The 18,283-nt window shown below is 46.6% G+C and overlaps 1 long non-coding RNA gene across 1 annotated transcript in view; it reads right to left on the minus strand.

Moving 5' to 3' along the window:
* Positions 1-273: 273 nt before the first annotated feature.
* The window catches only part of LOC146821918 (uncharacterized), a 47,308-nt gene continuing 29,298 nt past the window's right edge, over positions 274-18,283 (minus strand). The window contains exons 2-3 of the long non-coding RNA XR_014962784.1: positions 871-939; positions 274-385 (exon numbers count right to left, since the gene is read on the minus strand). This is a non-coding gene — a long non-coding RNA (uncharacterized LOC146821918). The remainder of the gene's footprint in view (positions 386-870; positions 940-18,283) is intronic.

Consider the following 18,283-nt stretch of genomic DNA (forward strand, 5'->3'; position numbering starts at 1 on the left):
GATACAAAATTATGAAGCTAGTTAAGTTTAAATAGTTCATCCAACTCGATAGGCGGTGAGGGCTAGGAGGTGTGGGCACTAGTGTGTAATATCGGTTAGTCGATTAGATAGTTCATCCAGGCTCAACTTTCAATGGTCCCACCACCACTGGGCCACTAATCATCAAGAATTCATTACCTATCCTGAAAGGAGCGCCTCAGTTCCCAATGTTCACAAATCTATTATTCAAGTAATGGTTTTGTGCAAAAAAAAGGCTTATAGGCAGTCTTTGACGAATTTTAAACTCTGGGGTTTATTTAAAAAACCTTTCAAATTGTTAGATCCACACATATAGTAACGAATCAATCAGCCAACACGTTTCGTCCACACTTGGACATCATCAGGGCTGTAAATTAAAAGAAAACACAATACATCAATGAACAAATTACTGGTGTTCCTCTTTTTCAAAAACAAGAATTCATCAGTGTCCCCACAATTATTACCTGCCTATATCCAATCTTTGAATCCTCCCTGGTTCTAAGGGTATAAAATTCCGTTGTACCAACATAACAATAATTCTATACTGTGCACCTGGTGCCCATGACTGCCTCGTGAGAACATATTATGCTTTCACATCCCATCTTAATACAATTAATTCTAATCACAGTTCATCAGAACACGTTCAAATATGTCTTAAAAGTCTTAATACAAATTCATTATATTTGCAGTTAGTCAGAACCCTTTAATTCCATCTCCCAAAGTCGAATATATTAATAGTCTCCCATCACTCCCCTCCTCAAATGTCAATGGTTCTGTCTGATCCAATTCACAAATCCACCTCCCAAGCGCCAGTAATCAATACCCTTAAAATTACTGATACTGAAAACATACCTCAAAATGATGTATTGATAATCTGCTCCAAATTTCCATTTCCATCCATCGCATTAATGAGGAAGTTTTCTACAAAACAATAAATATATATGTCTATGTGTGCGATAGAAATTAACACACACATTCATGTCCCAAGCCCGTCACAATTGGGCGAGTTGCCCCAACATAGCTGTCTACCCAGGTGTGCTCAACACAGTACCAGAACCCCTCCGTAATGCAAAAAATATATATGCAAATGTGCAGTCAAGTTTGACTCATATATGAATATCCCATGCCACTACTCATCAAGCGCTATGTCCAATCATAGCTGTTAACATTATGTCGACCATCGGGCGGGGTTTTTGTTTAGAACCCCCCTCCTAAAATCCTTTTACTAATCGCCCCCACCAGTTTGTTTCCCTTCTGAAAGGTATATTAACCAAAAAAATTGCAATCCTCATATTACCATGACTAGAGAATCTGTATTTCATTAAAGACGCGGAGGCTGACATTATGCATTATTCCTTTAATGCAGTCCAAGAAGCCGCTAACATCACAATATTAAAAGGTTCCAGAATAGAACAATAGCAACACATGAAAGGCATGAGCCATCAACAATCTGCCTCTTTTAAATGTGGAGGAAAATAAGTTCATGAAACTTAAAACATCAAAACGATCTTCTGATGAGCAGGATGAAGGAGAAGGAAGAACAAAGGTAAAACCAAAGGCCAGACGACACACAGTTAAGGAGCGTTACCTGAAAACAGAAAGAAGTAAATATCTCTTGAAGTAAAAATTAGTGTTAAGCTTATCAAGCTAAAAGGAACAAGAGATGAAACAAGTGCTGTTAATAAAAAGTACAGTAATAAACTGTAACAAAAACAGCCTTAAATCATTGTAAGACCGCCAAGGGGTGGGATGGGAGGGATAATGTCAGCCTCCGTGTCTTTAATGAAATCCAGATTCTCTGGTCATGGTAATATGAGAATCGCAATTTCATTACAAGAACGGAGGCTACATTATGCATGTTGGTAGCTTTGTAAAACAACATCAGACATATGCTCAATAGGCTTGCAATAATGATGTGCAAAGGTGCTAGCATTTGACCAGTCAGAAGCTTTGATAATGTTGTCCAACTTACCTCCAGACCATAGAGATTTACTGGCCATAGCACCCCTCTAAGGGAGTGAGCTTGAAAAATTTCTTTAAGTCAAAACCTGCTAAACTCATAACAGTCTTATCCCATCTAGCAATAGAGGTCGAGGTTATGCCTTTGTGGTGTTTAACAAAGGATATAAGTAATTGGTTAACATCCTGAGGGCGAAGAGCAAACATTCTGCTATCATACTCTCTCATACAGTCCAAAACCCAAAGTTTTGGACATAAATCAAAACATGGGTAAAAGATTGACTCAGACATAGTCTTTGTTCTTCTATAAATCTCAAATTTAACTCCGAACATGTTATGAGATCTATACGTAATCTCCAGGGCTTTGACATCAGAGACGCTTCTGCATGAGATTAGGCATAGTAGAGTAGCCAGCTTAATGGAAAGCTTTTGTTTTTTTCTATTGGGGAGAGTATTAACAGGCCAGTTATTGAAAAGATCAAGGATTAGTTTGACTTCCCAAAGACTTTCATATTTAAGTTTAGGAGGTCTTCTTAAACAAATGCTTTTCATCACTCTACAAACAATTAACCCCGGGCGTAGTACTCCGCTTCGCCCACAGAGTGTACGTAGCGCTGCCTGCTTCGCGGTTTACGAAGTAGGCATAGCCCGCCCTCATTTTAATATAAGGTAAACTATGATAGAAAATAAGATAAAATGCCTTATCTGCAGTGCGGCGTCCCGGGGCTCCCTCTTCCTGGTTGACGGCAACTTCTTTTCACAAATGCACATGCACGGACGCCCGCGCATGCGCATTTCTCGCGAGAAATGCGCATGCGCGGGACCGGGAAAGATGGCTTGGATGGAGGAGGACAGGAGACCCAGAAGTCTGGCTAGCTCTCTTGGAGATAAGTCTTCCTGTTTCAGGACGTGTCTTATTTCCTTTTCTGATTTTGGTAATCTTTTTGGAAGGCAGTAAAAGGAGACATTTCAATGTGTCTACTGTGAAACCTAGGAACTCCAGAGATCTGGAAGGGGACAGAATTAATTTTTCTTTGTTTATGATGAATCCGAAACTTTCTAGGAGATCCATCACAGTCTTCAGGTCTTTGGCTAGTTATGAAGGATCTTGAGACATTATAAGAATGTCGTCTAAGTAAATGATTAAACAAATGCCCCTTATTCTTGAGATGAGGCAACAGCTCTCATGACCTTGGTGTAGCACCAAGGGGCAGAGGAGAGTCCGAACGGGAGAGCCTGAAATTGGTAAAGGTGATTTTTCCAGACAAATTAAAGAAAGGGTTGGTGGGATTCGGCCATAGGAATGGTGAAGTAAGCATCCTTTAGGTCCAGTTGACTAGCCAGTCTCCCTCTAGAAGTAAATCCCTCAAGAGATGGATGCCCTCCAACTTGAAGAGTCTGTAAACCAAATATTTGTTTAGGTCTCTTAAGTTTATGGCAGGTCTCCAACCTTAGTCTTTCTTTTTTACAATAAAGAGTGTGCTTATAAATCTTAAAGTTTCTAATGGGACCTCTATTATGGCTCCTTTCTGAAGCATAGATGAGATCTCCTCCTCTATTATTTTTTGTTGCTCTGGAGAGACAGGCATGTCTCTCAGGAAAGAAGTTTGCAAAGTTATGTGAGTCAAATCTATCATAAACCCATTGACAGTGTTTAAGAACCAAGGATCTTGAGTGATCGATCTGCAATTGTTAAAGAAGTATTTGAGATTGCCACCCACTTTTTGGGGGAAAGAAGGAGAAGGGAGAGGGGAGAGTGTTCTCACTTGCAGGGTTGTTTGATATTAAGGTTCCACGGGATCTAAATCCTCTGATGCGTTGGCCTCGAATTCTCTAGGGGTAAAATGGAGGCACGTTGTACTGCTGATAACCTCTTCCAAAACAACAGAATCTTGGAAATGGCCTTTGGATTGAAGCGGCCGGAAGAGAGGCCCCGTCTTCTGGCCCACCCAAAAAGGTTAGGATTGAAAACTCTGCGCATATTTTGCTGTGCCTTGTCCAGGGCGGTAAAAGTGGAGACGTATTTTCCCAAGGATTTAATGAGGTCTTCTCCAAAGAGTATAACTTTTGGGTTTTGCGAGGGTTCTTTATCCGCCATGTCAGTTAGTTTTGGATTTATTTTAGTCAAAACGACTCTTTGTCTTTCTGCATTAATGCTAGCGTTGGCATTACCCAGTTGTCAGAACTCCAAAGGATCAGAATCATTCAGTCTGTTTAACACATCAAGAACACACGATTTCTAGCTCACAGAAGGTAAAGGCCATTACTTGGAAGGAAGCTTGGAGATTGTATAACTCCAAGATGGCCGACGAAGTGTTGAAGTTTATGGTCTAGTCTTTCTTCGTGACGGAGCTCTCTAGTGGCGCTCACAATAGAACGTTGGTGCACTTCACCGAGATTTTTGACAGAAGCGCACGCATTCTTGAATCCCAGTCAGTTAGTTAGTTAGTTAGGTTTCGTTGATGCTAGTCTGTTATCAATTCTTGCCATAGTAAAACAACTCCAGAGATATTGCCGAGTCTGAGATATTCAAATACTACTTTCGTCATAGAAGCTTCGTTGGATTGCTTGCGCAAGCCTCCAGCAGAGACACTATTCAATAATCTTTGAAAACCAATTCAAGACCACTACCTCGCCGTGGGAGCAGTGTTCCAGTCAGAATCCGAGCTGTCACAGAAGTTACAGAATTTCGACTTCCTAAAGGAAGCAGCGTTCCCGACCGAAGACTGTTCAGAACTAGAAGCTAACTCGTCGAGTTAGTAAGGAACTTTCAACACCTCAGCTAAGTACCACGAGTTATTGATTGAGTGAATGTAATTACCTAGCTCGTGTTCCTGATAGTTCTGAGGAGACCGAAAAACTGTAAATATATTATTTTCTCTGAGGAAGAACTTGATACACACCACATAAATATCATCTCCCAGTTGTCGAGAGGAGGCTACGTGAGAAGATTATCCGGTTGCCTTGTCTCTACACTCTTATTAGGAAAAAACTAGAATGATATAGTAATAAGAAATTAGGTATGTATAAGTTCAGTCAAGTTAATAATTGATTAGAAAAGAATACAGTCCATTTGCAGAATCACTTATAGATATTATCTTGCTACAGAACGACCCTATCTTAAAATGACAGAAAGATACTGAAGACACACATGAGGAGAGGCAAAGGCCAAGGTTATACTGGTAGGTACACAGAGAGAAGGAAGTTGAGAGAGTATTTAAGATTAAAGATAAATATAGAACTAAGTATGCATGTGTTTAGTTTCTAGAACCAACTATCAAGAAAGACCACAAGTGCAGAGAAGAAACAGAAGGTTGGAAGCAGAAAACCTCAGGCAGTCTCTTTGTCTTCTTTATTATTTTATCCACTCCCCCTTCCCCCACTGGGAGATTCCCCTGGGGGCTAGCAACATTGGCACCAGAGGTTCTCCTGGACGGGGCATTGGGAACAAGCATCTCTGCTCCTGCACAAGTCAAGATTTGACAGAGTGAAGTGCCCAAGTGTTGAAACTTGCGCCTGAGCAGAAATGGCTGAAGGTTTAGAGTTAAAAAACTTGGGAGAAGTTTTAAGTCTAATCCAAAAAGAGCTTACAACAGTTAGAGACGAGAATAAGGGATTGAGACAAGAAATAATGGACGCTAGAAGGGAAACTGTAGAGTTGGCAGCTAGATTAACTGAGACGTCTAGATTTCCAGACACAGAAAGAGAAAGCTTAGGTTCCACTTCCCGATTAGCAACTCATGTGGTGCACTCCCTGTCCCCGGTGATACCATTAGCACCTCCAGAAAGATTTAGTGGGGATCCACAAAAGGCCCAAGTGTTTTTGACACAATGCTCTTTGCATTTTATGTGTCGTCCTACGATTTTTCCGGATGCACAGACCCGCGTGGCCTTCATTTTGTCCTATCTCAGTGGTGATGCCGCCAATTGGTCCATGCCATTGATCTCCAGAGATGATACTCTGCTATATGATTTTGAGAACTTTAAAAAAGAATTTCTTCGAATTTTTGATCGTCGAAAGATATCGCAGGCCACAGATAATGAATTATTAGAACTAAAACAAGGTAATAAGGAACTTGTGGCATATCTGGCCCAATTCAACAAGTTGGTAGTAGAAACAGACTGGCCAGAGAGTAAAAGAGCTGCTGTCTTTTATAGAGGGCTAAAGGACGAGTTGAAAGACGTTTTAGCCCAAATTCCAAATCGACCCACTGATGTATCGGCCTTGATAGACTTAGTTTTGGAAATCGACTTTAGACAAAGCGAGAGGAGAGGTGAAAAGAAGAAAGAATTCAGATTCAACACACCAAGATTTGACAGAGTTAAGATAGAATCAACAAGAAATACAGAAGGTCAATCTGGGGTGGAGCCAATGCAGATAGGAACAGTCCGTGGGCCTTTAACTAAGGAAGAGAAGGAGAAAAGACGACAGAATAATTTATGTATGTATTGCGGAAATAGTGGACATTTTGTGAGAATGTGCCCAAAAAGGCCAAAAATATTTTCCAAGGAGAAGGAAAACTTCAAGCACCACCAGTAAAGGGAGTTGGGCTGGTGGTTGCAGAGAATAAAACAACTCCAGAAGAGCATTATTTGGCAAATACCTTACAGTCATCGAATCCTCACCTAGTGATTTCTATGACATTGAAGTTCAGAGACATTACCCTGACAGAAGTTTCAGTCATGTTGGACTCAGGAGCGACTGGGAACTTCTGTGATATAAAATATGCCAAGAAGATTGGTTTGAGAGCAATTCAAAAGGCGAAAAGTGAACCAGTGAGGGCAGTGGATGGGACCAATCTTTCTTCCGGACCCATCACCAGTCATACGGAACAAGTGGAAATGAGCTTTCAGGAGGGTCATCGAGAAGTTATACAATTTAATTTAATTGATGCTCCTCAATTCCAGATTATACTGGGTCTGCCATGGCTCACAGAACACAACCCGAGTATAAATTGGGAAACTAGAACAGTGAAAATGAACTCTGACTTTTGCACAGAAAATTGTTTTAACAATACAGACAGAGTTAGAGAACCTGGGCCGGCTACGCATTTGAGCGAACTAGATGTATCAGTTTGTGTGATCCACACAAGTGAGATACCACCGGAGTACAAAGAGTTTCAAGATGTATTTGATGAAGTTGAAGCGGAGAAACTGCCCCCTCATCGACCATTCGATTGTCGGATAGAATTGGAGCCAGGTGCGAATTTACCGTGTAGCAGAGTCTATGCCTTGACAGAAAAGGAGAATGAGCATCTGAAGAAGTATATAGAGAAATATCTGGCAAATGGGTTCATACGCCCCTCCCAATCTCCTGTCTCTTCGCCGCTTTTTTTTGTCCCAAAGAAAGAAGGAGACCTAAGAACGTGTATTGATTATCGAGCAATCAATAAAGTCACCATCAAGAACAGATATCCTTTACCACTCATATCAGTACTCTTAGACCAGGTGAAGGAAGCACAGATATACACTAAGCTGGATCTTCGTGGTGCTTACCATTTGATTAGGGTTAAGGAGGGCGATGAGTGGAAGACGGCCTTCAGGACGAACTTGGGACTGTACGAATATCAAGTAATGCCTTACGGATTGTGCAATGCCCCAGCTGCCTTTCAGCACTTCATCAACAGTGTGCTGAGAGAATTCATAGACCAATCCGTTATTGTATATATCGACGACATTTTAATCTACTCAAAGACAGAAAAAGAACACCCAGGTCAAGTAAGGAAGATTTTGCAAAGGTTGAGAGAAAACAATCTGTATGTCAAATTAGAAAAATGTGAGTTCAATACAAAAGAAGTGGAGTTCCTTGGATTCGTCCTCACACCATCCGGAATAACCATGGATACAAAGAAGGTGAAGGCTGTTTTAGAATGGAAGTCTCCAAGGAATATTAAGGAGTTACAAAGCTTCATAGGCTTTGCCAATTTCTATCGAAGATTTGTAAATGAATTCTCTCATAAACTCATTCCACTCACTCGACTTCTGAAGAAGGGTGTTCCTTTTAATTGGACAGAAGAAGCTGAAAAGGCCTTTCAACAATTGAAACTTGAATTCACCACCGCACCAGTTTTATTGCATGCCGATCCCACTGAGCCTTTCTATCTGGAGACTGATGCTTCAGATTTGGCAATCGGAGGAATTCTATCCCAAAGGAATAAAAGGACTGGGCAACTCCATCCAGTTGCTTATAGGTCTAGAAAATTAACTTCGGCAGAAATCAATTATACAATTACCGAAAAGGAGCTACTAGCCATCAAGGACGCTTTTAAGGAATGGAGGCACTACTTAATGGGTGCAAGACATGTCGTGACGGTGTTCACGGATCATCGAAACTTGAAGTTCTTGAAATCAGCAAAGACTCTTACTCCACGCCAACTTAGATGGTCACTGTATTTCGCAGATTATGATTTCGTAATCACATACAGGCCTGGAAACAAGAATGGAAAAGCTGACGCCTTGTCCAGATTAGACACTGATGGGGTGGAGAAACATCAAGAACAACAAAAGATCATTCCAGATAATAAGATCGTGGCTGTAGTGAATCAAGAGACAGTAGAGGAAAAGATAATGAAGGCTATGACATCTGAAGAAATGAGAGAATGGACAGAACAAGAAGCTGAAAGAGAAATACGACATGGTTTACCATTCCACGCAGGAAAATTATTTCTACCAAACCTGGACACACGACAAATAGCTCTTGAAGAAAACCATGACCATAGATTGGCTGGACACAAGGGAATACAGAAAACAAATGAGTTGGTTAAGAGAAACTTTTGGTGGCCACAAATGTCTCGGGACATTGATTCCTATGTGGGTTCATGTGAGGTCTGTGCTCGGGGAAAATCTGAGAGACAATCCCCTAAGGGGCTGCTCCAACCCATGCCCACTCCCCCATATCCATGGCATACAATAACTATGGATCTAATAGTGGATTTGCCTTCAGACCAAGGTTACAACACCATATTGGTGTTTGTTGATGCCTTCACCAAGATGGCTCATTTTGTTGCCCTAAAGAAAATCCCAACAGCCAAGGAGTTAGCCCAACTCTTCAGCACTCATGTCGTGCGAGCTCATGGTATCCCAAGAGTAGTGGTCTCAGACAGGGGTTCCCAATTCCTATCCCATTTTTGGAAGACATTCATGGAAGGTTTAGGGGTCGAAGCTAGATACTCCACGAGTTTTCACCCAGAAACAGATGGGCAAACAGAGAGGGTGAACCAAGAATTGGAACAGTATTTGAGGCTATACTTACTTGATCAAGAAGGGGACTGGCCAGAGTATATTTGGGCAGCAGAATTTGCATACAATAACGCAAAAAATGTCTCTACAGGTTTTACTCCCTTTTATTTAAATTATGGAAGACACCCTAATTCCTCGACACATTTTAGAGAAGTTTCAGTTCCTGCAGTCCAAGACATGATTAAGGATCTAACACACGTTCATCAGGTAGCAAAAGGAAATTTAATCAGGGCCAAAGAAAGTTATAAAAAATATGCAGATAAAAAGAGAAGAGAGGGTCCAAACCTAAAAGTTGGAGATCAGGTATGGTTAAACACAAAAAACCTTAGGTTAAAAGGAACCCGCAAATTTCAACCCAAATTTATAGGGCCTTATCAGATCAAGAAACTAGTTAACCCAGTAACTTATCGATTGAAATTACCAAAGAAGATGAAGATCCACCCAGTGTTTCATGTCTCCCTGTTAAAGAAGACCTCACCAAACCTCAGAGTGACACTACCTCCAAAAACTGTACAATTAGATTCTGGAGAGGAATTTGAGGTTAAAAGAATACTGGATTCTGCTAGACGTAAAGGAAAGATCTACTATTTGGTTGATTGGAAGGGTTATGGTCCTGAGGAGAGATCCTGGGAACTAAATTCTGATGTTCATGCTCCACGTTTGGTAAGGTCCTTTCACCGAAAATTCCCAAGGAAACCCCAACCGGAAGGACCTACCTTGCGAGAGGGTACTGTCAGAACTCCAGAGGATCAGAATCATTCAGTCTGTTTAACACATCAAGAACACACGATTTCTAGCTCACAGAAGGTAAAGGCCATTACTTGGAAGGAAGCTTGGAGATTGTATAACTCCAAGATGGCCGACGAAGTGTTGAAGTTTATGGTCTAGTCTTTCTTCGTGACGGAGCTCTCTAGTGGCGCTCACAATAGAACGTTGGTGCACTTCACCGAGATTTTTGACAGAAGCGCACGCATTCTTGAATCCCAGTCAGTTAGTTAGTTAGTTAGGTTTCGTTGATGCTAGTCTGTTATCAATTCTTGCCATAGTAAAACAACTCCAGAGATATTGCCGAGTCTGAGATATTCAAATACTACTTTCGTCATAGAAGCTTCGTTGGATTGCTTGCGCAAGCCTCCAGCAGAGACACTATTCAATAATCTTTGAAAACCAATTCAAGACCACTACCTCGCCGTGGGAGCAGTGTTCCAGTCAGAATCCGAGCTGTCACAGAAGTTACAGAATTTCGACTTCCTAAAGGAAGCAGCGTTCCCGACCGAAGACTGTTCAGAACTAGAAGCTAACTCGTCGAGTTAGTAAGGAACTTTCAACACCTCAGCTAAGTACCACGAGTTATTGATTGAGTGAATGTAATTACCTAGCTCGTGTTCCTGATAGTTCTGAGGAGACCGAAAAACTGTAAATATATTATTTTCTCTGAGGAAGAACTTGATACACACCACATAAATATCATCTCCCAGTTGTCGAGAGGAGGCTACGTGAGAAGATTATCCGGTTGCCTTGTCTCTACACTCTTATTAGGAAAAAACTAGAATGATATAGTAATAAGAAATTAGGTATGTATAAGTTCAGTCAAGTTAATAATTGATTAGAAAAGAATACAGTCCATTTGCAGAATCACTTATAGATATTATCTTGCTACAGAACGACCCTATCTTAAAATGACAGAAAGATACTGAAGACACACATGAGGAGAGGCAAAGGCCAAGGTTATACTGGTAGGTACACAGAGAGAAGGAAGTTGAGAGAGTATTTAAGATTAAAGATAAATATAGAACTAAGTATGCATGTGTTTAGTTTCTAGAACCAACTATCAAGAAAGACCACAAGTGCAGAGAAGAAACAGAAGGTTGGAAGCAGAAAACCTCAGGCAGTCTCTTTGTCTTCTTTATTATTTTATCCACTCCCCCTTTCCCCACTGGGAGATTCCCCTGGGGGCTAGCAACATTGGCACCAGAGGTTCTCCTGGACGGGGCATTGGGAACAAGCATCTCTGCTCCTGCACAAGTCAAGATTTGACACCAGTAGACTTAATGCTCTCTGGCTCCATCCCCTGATGAGATTGGCGTTGAGAGGGGTGCCATTGATGTGGTTGTCTTCTGCGGAATCTAGGATTCTGGCTAATGGTCCCAGTACGTCGAGAAGACGGTCTTGGCACCCTTTCAGGGATTTTTCCATCCCTTTTCTTGGATCACGTCCAAGTTTGAATAGGAATTTAATGAGTTCAGGGTCCAAATTGGGGGTATAGCAGCTTTTATCCTCAGTAGAAAGTCTAGAGCATTCAGCTCTAACGATGTTACGAGTGTCCCTTTCTAAGACGTTTCTTATCCGTTTTTTAATGAATTTTGCTGAACCACTCGGAACTTCTTGGGTGTTTCAGATTTAATGGGGAAAACATTTCTTCCCCTAAGGGGTCAAGGATACTGTCCTTAGAGGATGATGAGAGTTCCTCTTATGGATTGTAAAATTCTTGATCATCTTCATCAAGATCAAGGACTTACTCAGCAGGTGTGTCTGAGGATTCTACATCATTAGATTCGTTATCTCCCATATTGTAAAGAGCATTATGCTATTTTGTGCCGCTAGGGACACCTAGATGTTTTGTGTCGCTAAGGACACCCAGATAAGTCGTGCTGCTAGGGACACCTTGGGAGTTTGAGGTGCGAGGACCTCCATTAGAAGTTGAGGTGCTAAGACCTCCCTGAATTGATGAGGTGCTTGGACCTCCTATATTGCTCTTATCAATGTTTTTACTTTTCTTAAGTCTTTTACCCCTTAATTCAGTGATCTTGTCAGAGTAGGGGTTTGGAATTTCTGAGATTTCGTCCTCATCAGGGAGTGACCGTTAGAGGACATGATCTGACTTAAGGTCTCAAACATAAAGGACCTCAATTCCTTATGAAGGATTTTTTGCAGGGCTTCATTGTTTATATTAGGAGTAAGGGCAGAAGCCTTGTCTGAGTCAGAGTCAGACATGGTATATAGAAAATGTTAACTTGTAAAAAGTGGTAAAGCCCTTTAATGAAAGATAATTAGGGAGGATTTCCCTTAATAATAGTGACAAGGTTTATAGATGAAGGAATGTCAAGAGAATAAATCCTCTCTTATTATAATTAATTTTGTTTTAGAATGTTGAAAAGGTCAGTTAAATGAGGATTTTCTGCTAAAACCCCCCTTTTTTTCTCTCAATAAGTTTGTAAAATAATAACTACTTGCGGATGAAATCCGAAAAAATAAAAGGTAGCGATGCAGAGCCGCGTTGGAGTGTGCGGCCTGCATCGGTGGCAAGAGGTGAAAAACAGGAGTTAAACAAAGAGATTAGGTAAGCTAATTATGGCATGAGGAAGTAGAACAAGGATGAAATTGAAGAATAATTGTTTACACAAAAAACAAAATATTAAGTTTCGATGAAACATCTAAAAATCTTTAAATATATTCAAACATTAGAAATAGTACATAAGCTGAAAGAAAAGGCAGGTTAATCTGGTCAGTCACGCAAGGATGGGACTAGGGAAGGGGGTGTAGGGAGATCTCCGTAAATTGGAGATCGGTATAGAGGCAGTAGGAGGGTTCCATGACAAAGCAGTGTTCTTGGCACGCATCACCACACTTCTCCCTTTTTCCAAATGAAGAACAAAACAAACATAGAATAAGAAATTAGAAAACCTAGGAGTAATGCAATGAAATACAATGATAAGCATGTAAGTAGAAGTAAAGTGTTCACAATGAAAACAAGAAGAACAGTATACTCTCCTCCCCTCTAAAAGAGAAAGAAGAGATTAATCACAAATAAAGTCTTGAAACTTGCTTGGTGCAAACTTGGTGCGGATGCTTCACCTCAAGCTTCGTGTGAAATTCCATTATCCACTTGTATGAATTGGTGATCGAAAGAGTTAGAATCATTTTATTCATTAGTGTTCATACCAGCACTCGGATCAAGTGCTAGACGAGAACTATTCCACCAATTTCCATCTGAAAGTTTTTCAGCATTTTTCCAGAGTTCCAACATTTGTAAAGGTGCTTTAAATTTAGAAAAACCTTTCCCAACAAGACATGGATTTTTAACATGAACCCAGTCACCTAACTTCAATCTGCTGCATTTTGAGTTGTCATATATTCTTTTTGCACTTGAAGCTTCCAAATTGGATTTGGCTATATTCCATGATTCATTAATATTAAAATTTTTGTCAAGGCTTGCGGTCATCCAAAAAGGGCATAAATCAGTTGTTGCTTTTCTGCCTCGCATCAACTCTTAAGGAGTTTTTGTCGTGACACTGTGAGGTGTCGTTCTTTAACTCCAAATCAACTCTTTTAAAGCAGTTTCAAGGGGCGTGGCCAAGATGGCGGAGTGAGCGGACGCTTCCTCTGCCGGCTCCCGCTCTGCTGAACCCCTAGCCCGACCCCGCAGCAGGATCTCCCCCCGTCCTGAGGCTCTAACGGGCGGAGGGGACGGCGGAACTGCGGGGGGCGCAGATAGGAGACCCGGGGGCCCCGAGGCAGCTACGGAGGGCCACGGTAGCTGAGCAACCGATCAGAGGCGGAGCCTAGCGCCGGGGGGGACGGCAGCGCGCGCGGCCTGGCCGACGCGAGAGAGTCCGGACTCACCGAAGAGGCCTGGCGCTAGGAGAAGTGGGGAGCGAGCCCGCGCCAGGGAGCGAGAGCGGCCCCGCGCTGAGCGGAGCGGCCCCGCGGAAGGAGGGGGCTGCACGGACGGGCCGAAGCGGACAAGGGAGCTCCACCCGGGAGAGTCGGCGGACGAGGGGGAAGGAAGCAGCGACCCTAGCCGACAGAGGCCCAGTGTCGGGAGCCCCCGGGTGAGTCCCGAGGAGAGAGGACTGTGAGAGCGGCGAGGCTACCGGGGTCGGAGCCCACGCGGGGTTCCTCGCCCGTCCGGGCCCCCCTTCCCCCCCCCCCACCCCCCCCGTGCCATGCGGGATCGGTGACGGAGGGGGAGCACGCGAGGAAGCGGACTTACCTGCAGCGGACCAGGACCCCGGGGGGGGGCGCACGGGGACGGACTGCTGAGAACGAGCCCCAGGGAGAGACCAGGCAGCTGCCAAGAACACAGAGGAGGCCCACAGCCATGGGCAGCGGAAGGCCTTGGCCCGAGAATCTACGCCTGCGGGGACACCAGAAGTGGGACCCCCCCCTCAGAGGAGGATAGGGAGCGAGCAGGTCCGGTGGAGTGCCCCTGCGGCAGTAGGTGGACGGTGCCCGAAGGCCGTGCGGCAGCGGTGAGTGCGCGAGCAGCCATCGCGCTGGATGGATCCGGGGCCGATGTAATGGCGGCGCAGAGCCGTTGAGGGCAGCAGAGGCCAGCGGCTGAAGCACTAGGGTGAGCGGAGGCGTGGACGGGGCCCCCTCCAGAGAGGCGCTACGCCGGAGGACGATCGGAGGGCCCAGTGCTTTGAAGACGGGGTGGTGACTCGGCGACTGGGGTAGCCCCCGGGAGAGCGGGGACGACCCGGTGCAGCGACGACAGCAGACGGGACAGAAGAGACGAGTCAGCGGGGTCTGGGACCACCAGGAGACCGATCGGAGCGCCGAGGGAGGACCAACCGGGGAGCGCAGCCGGGCACAGCGACCACAGACAGCCGTGTTGGGAGGTTAGTCCTGAAGAGGGGAGGCCGGAGGTCGAAGAACAGGGGGCCCAGAGGAACGCTCGGGCACGGGACGCCCCCAGGAGCAGGCCCGGCGCCAGATCAACAAAGCGATCGAGACCGGCCCCCCCGACCCAGCGACCATGGCTGGTAGCAGAGGTGGGCGGAAGGGAGAGAGTACTCTTCCTGAGATGTTGGGCCGGCAGTCGCAACGGCAGGAAAGGGGGCAGCGGTCACCCCAGGCCCCTGGAACGGCGGCAGACCCCGAGGGAGGGGAGGCCCCGCTCACCAGATCCTTTATGGAATCCCTCTTCGGATCTCTACGGGAGGATTTTCAAGTCCTGAAGAAGGAAGTGGCCAGTGAGGTGCGGGAAATTAAACGGGAAGTGGACGGCCTAGGTGAGCGAGTGGCCACGGTGGAAGAGACTGGCCTCCGACGAGACGAGGAGATCGAACACTTGCGACAAGAGGTATTGAGACTGCGGGACCAGCAGATCGATCTCCAGTCCCATGCTGAAGACCTGGAAAACAGGTCTCGGCGAAACAACATACGGGTCCGCGGGGTCCCATCGTCAGAAGAGGGAACAGACATGGCAGGATACTTGGGGGCGCTGTTCCGGGAAGTCCTGGGGGAGCCAGAGGGGTTCCAGGTCCGAATCGACAGGGCACACAGAGTGGGAGCACAGCGGAGAGGACCAGCGCCGGCCCCGGACATTTTAGCCTATCTACCAGACTTCCGACTCAAAGAGCGGATCGTGGCAGAGGCGCGGAGACGGCAGCCCCTGACCTTCCGGGGGCACTCGGTGGCCCTCTATCAGGACCTGTCGGCAATCACGCTCCAGAAACGGAGGACGTTCAAACCGGCCACCGACTTTCTACGAGAAAACCAGGTGCCCTATGCTTGGGGGCATCCCTTCAGGCTCATCTTTCGGTGGAATGGAGTCCAGCACCAGCTGCGGTCCCTGCGGGAAACCTGCGGAATTCTGGGCTTGCCAGAAGGAGAGGAGGAGGCGCCCCCGCCGCGCCGAGGGCGCGCCAGAGGTGGAGACTGGCGGCGGGTGTCTGGGAGGCGCTCTCGGGACCGCCCGACGAGGCCAGGCGTACAGGCCGTCCGGGCAGAAGGGGACAGTGCAGATCCAGAGGTGGCCGGAAGCGCTGGCCCCAATGACAGTGACGTCGCATTAACGGCTTAAGAACTGCTCCGGGGGGAGATCACAAGAGGACACACCAGCTTTCAGGTTCGGGGTACAGGGAGGGGAGGGGGAGAGGGGGCTGGCGGGGGGGGGGTAAGTGGTCTAACGCCCACTGGAGAGAGTTACCGAAGACTTGTCCTCTAGAGGACCGGACTTGGACTATGCAGATGCAAGTGTCGGGGTTAGGGCGGGGGGGTTTGTTGGGGCAGTTGTTGGTTTGATTCGGGGGCACGGGCTGGGGGGCGGGAGGGGGGGGAGGGGGAGGGGGCAGTTGACGTTACGGCGCGGACGGGAGGGAAGAGTGGGCACCACACCGGGAAGGGGAACAAAGATGGTAGGTCAAGGGGAGGGGTGGAGGTACCGTCCCAAGCAGGACAGATTGCAAGACAGGGAAAAGGGGCCAGACAGGCGCAGCAACCTCATGGAAATGCCATTTGGCACCGGGGGAGCACGGAGCGGGAGAGGCTTTACTACTACATGTCACCCGTGAATTTTAAAATAGTGACGCTGAATGTGCGGGGCCTTAACAATCCGACCAAACGGCGGGCGGTACTCTCTTTATTAGACAACACGCAGGCAGACATCTGTCTACTTCAGGAAACGCACCTCTTGCCCAGGGATTGCGCCAGACTGCGCTCTCACAAATTCCCCACGCAGTTCTTCTCCTCTAATAAAACCAAAACAGCGGGGGTGGCGATATTGGTAGCTCGGCGATTTCAGGGAGAGGTCCTCCACAAGCTTGCGGAGCTGCGGGCCGTTTGTTGGTCTACCGGTTCCGGGTGGCGGGCACAGCCATCACAATTGGATCTCTATATAGCCCGAATGACCGGCAGGATCGATTTCTTGAGGCGGCGCTGGGGGAGGTGGCGGCTGCTCCAGACAGACACGTAATTATAGGGGGAGACTTTAACCTAGTCTTCGATTCGACGCTGGATAGATCCGCCCAGCGGTCGCAGCAGGCGGGGGAGTTCTCGGCGGGTAGCAAGGAACAGCTGATAGACATGGGACTGCGGGATCTGTGGCGTCACCTGCACCCGACAGAACGGGACTACACCTTCTACTCACATGCCCACAAAACCTATGCACGGCTGGATCACTTCCTAGTGACCGAGCCGGTCGGCGTGCTGGCTACAGCGGCGGACATAGGAGTAATCTCCATGTTGGACCATGCCCCGGTGACGGCTGTCTTCTCGATGCCGCCGGTGAATACCGCCCCTAGAGTGTGGCGCCTTCGGGACACCTTACTATACAGAGGGGACGTCATCAAACAGGTGATTGCCGCGATCCGGGAATACCAATCCCACAATGAGAATACGGAAACCTCCAGGGCGACGCAATGGGCTGCCCTGAAGGCAGTCTTGCGGGGGGAGTTCATTGCGATCTCGGCGGCGGATAATGCACATAGACGTAGCAAACGGGAGGAGCTCACGCAGAAGGTCAGGGAGTTGGAACACGTGCATCGCCGAACCGGGGCTCCCCGGATATGGCGGCAGCTCCAAGGAGCAAGAAAGACCCTTGTCGCTTTGGATATGGACAGAGCGGAATACGCGGCGCTCCGCCTTAAGCATGCCTACTACACTGGGGGGGATCGGTGCGGCCGCTTGCTTGCGAGCAAGCTCCGGGTGGCACGCCAGAAGCACCGGGTGAAGGGGATCACCCGGGGTCGACGGTCACGGAGGATGGCCTCATCGCGGATGCTTTCCGCCAATACTACGCGGACCTTTATGCTGGGGACCGCCCGGACGGGCGCGCCACAAAGGGATATCTGGATTCGGTTTCTCTGCCCACGTTGACACCGCTGCAGGCGGAGGGTCTTGACAGGGACATTAGAGTGGAAGAGGTGATCTCCGCCATAGCCAAACTTAAGATCGGTAAATCTCCGGGACCGGATGGATTTACCGCCCTCTTCTATAAAACGTTCTGCACCGATCCTCACACGCCTCTTCAACACCTTCGCAGAACAGGGTACTATGCCGCGGGATTTGCTGAGGGCGTCACTGACGGTTATCCCTAAGCCGGGGAAAGACGGCTCCCAATGTGGCTCCTACAGGCCGATATCCTTATTGAATGTGGATCTAAAGGTATATACGGGGATCCTGGCGTCCCGATTGGCCCCCCTGCTGCCGGGGCTTATAGGTCCAGATCAAGCGGGCTTCGTCCCCGGGCGGCAGACGGTGGACAACACCAAACGAATCGTGCACATTATAGAAAAGGCGGCACGGATTCGAGGTGAGAGAATGCTCCTGGCGGTAGACG

This window comes from Triturus cristatus, chromosome 6, assembly GCF_964204655.1.
Source record: "Triturus cristatus chromosome 6, aTriCri1.1, whole genome shotgun sequence".
NCBI classification, from domain to species: domain Eukaryota; kingdom Metazoa; phylum Chordata; class Amphibia; order Caudata; family Salamandridae; genus Triturus; species Triturus cristatus.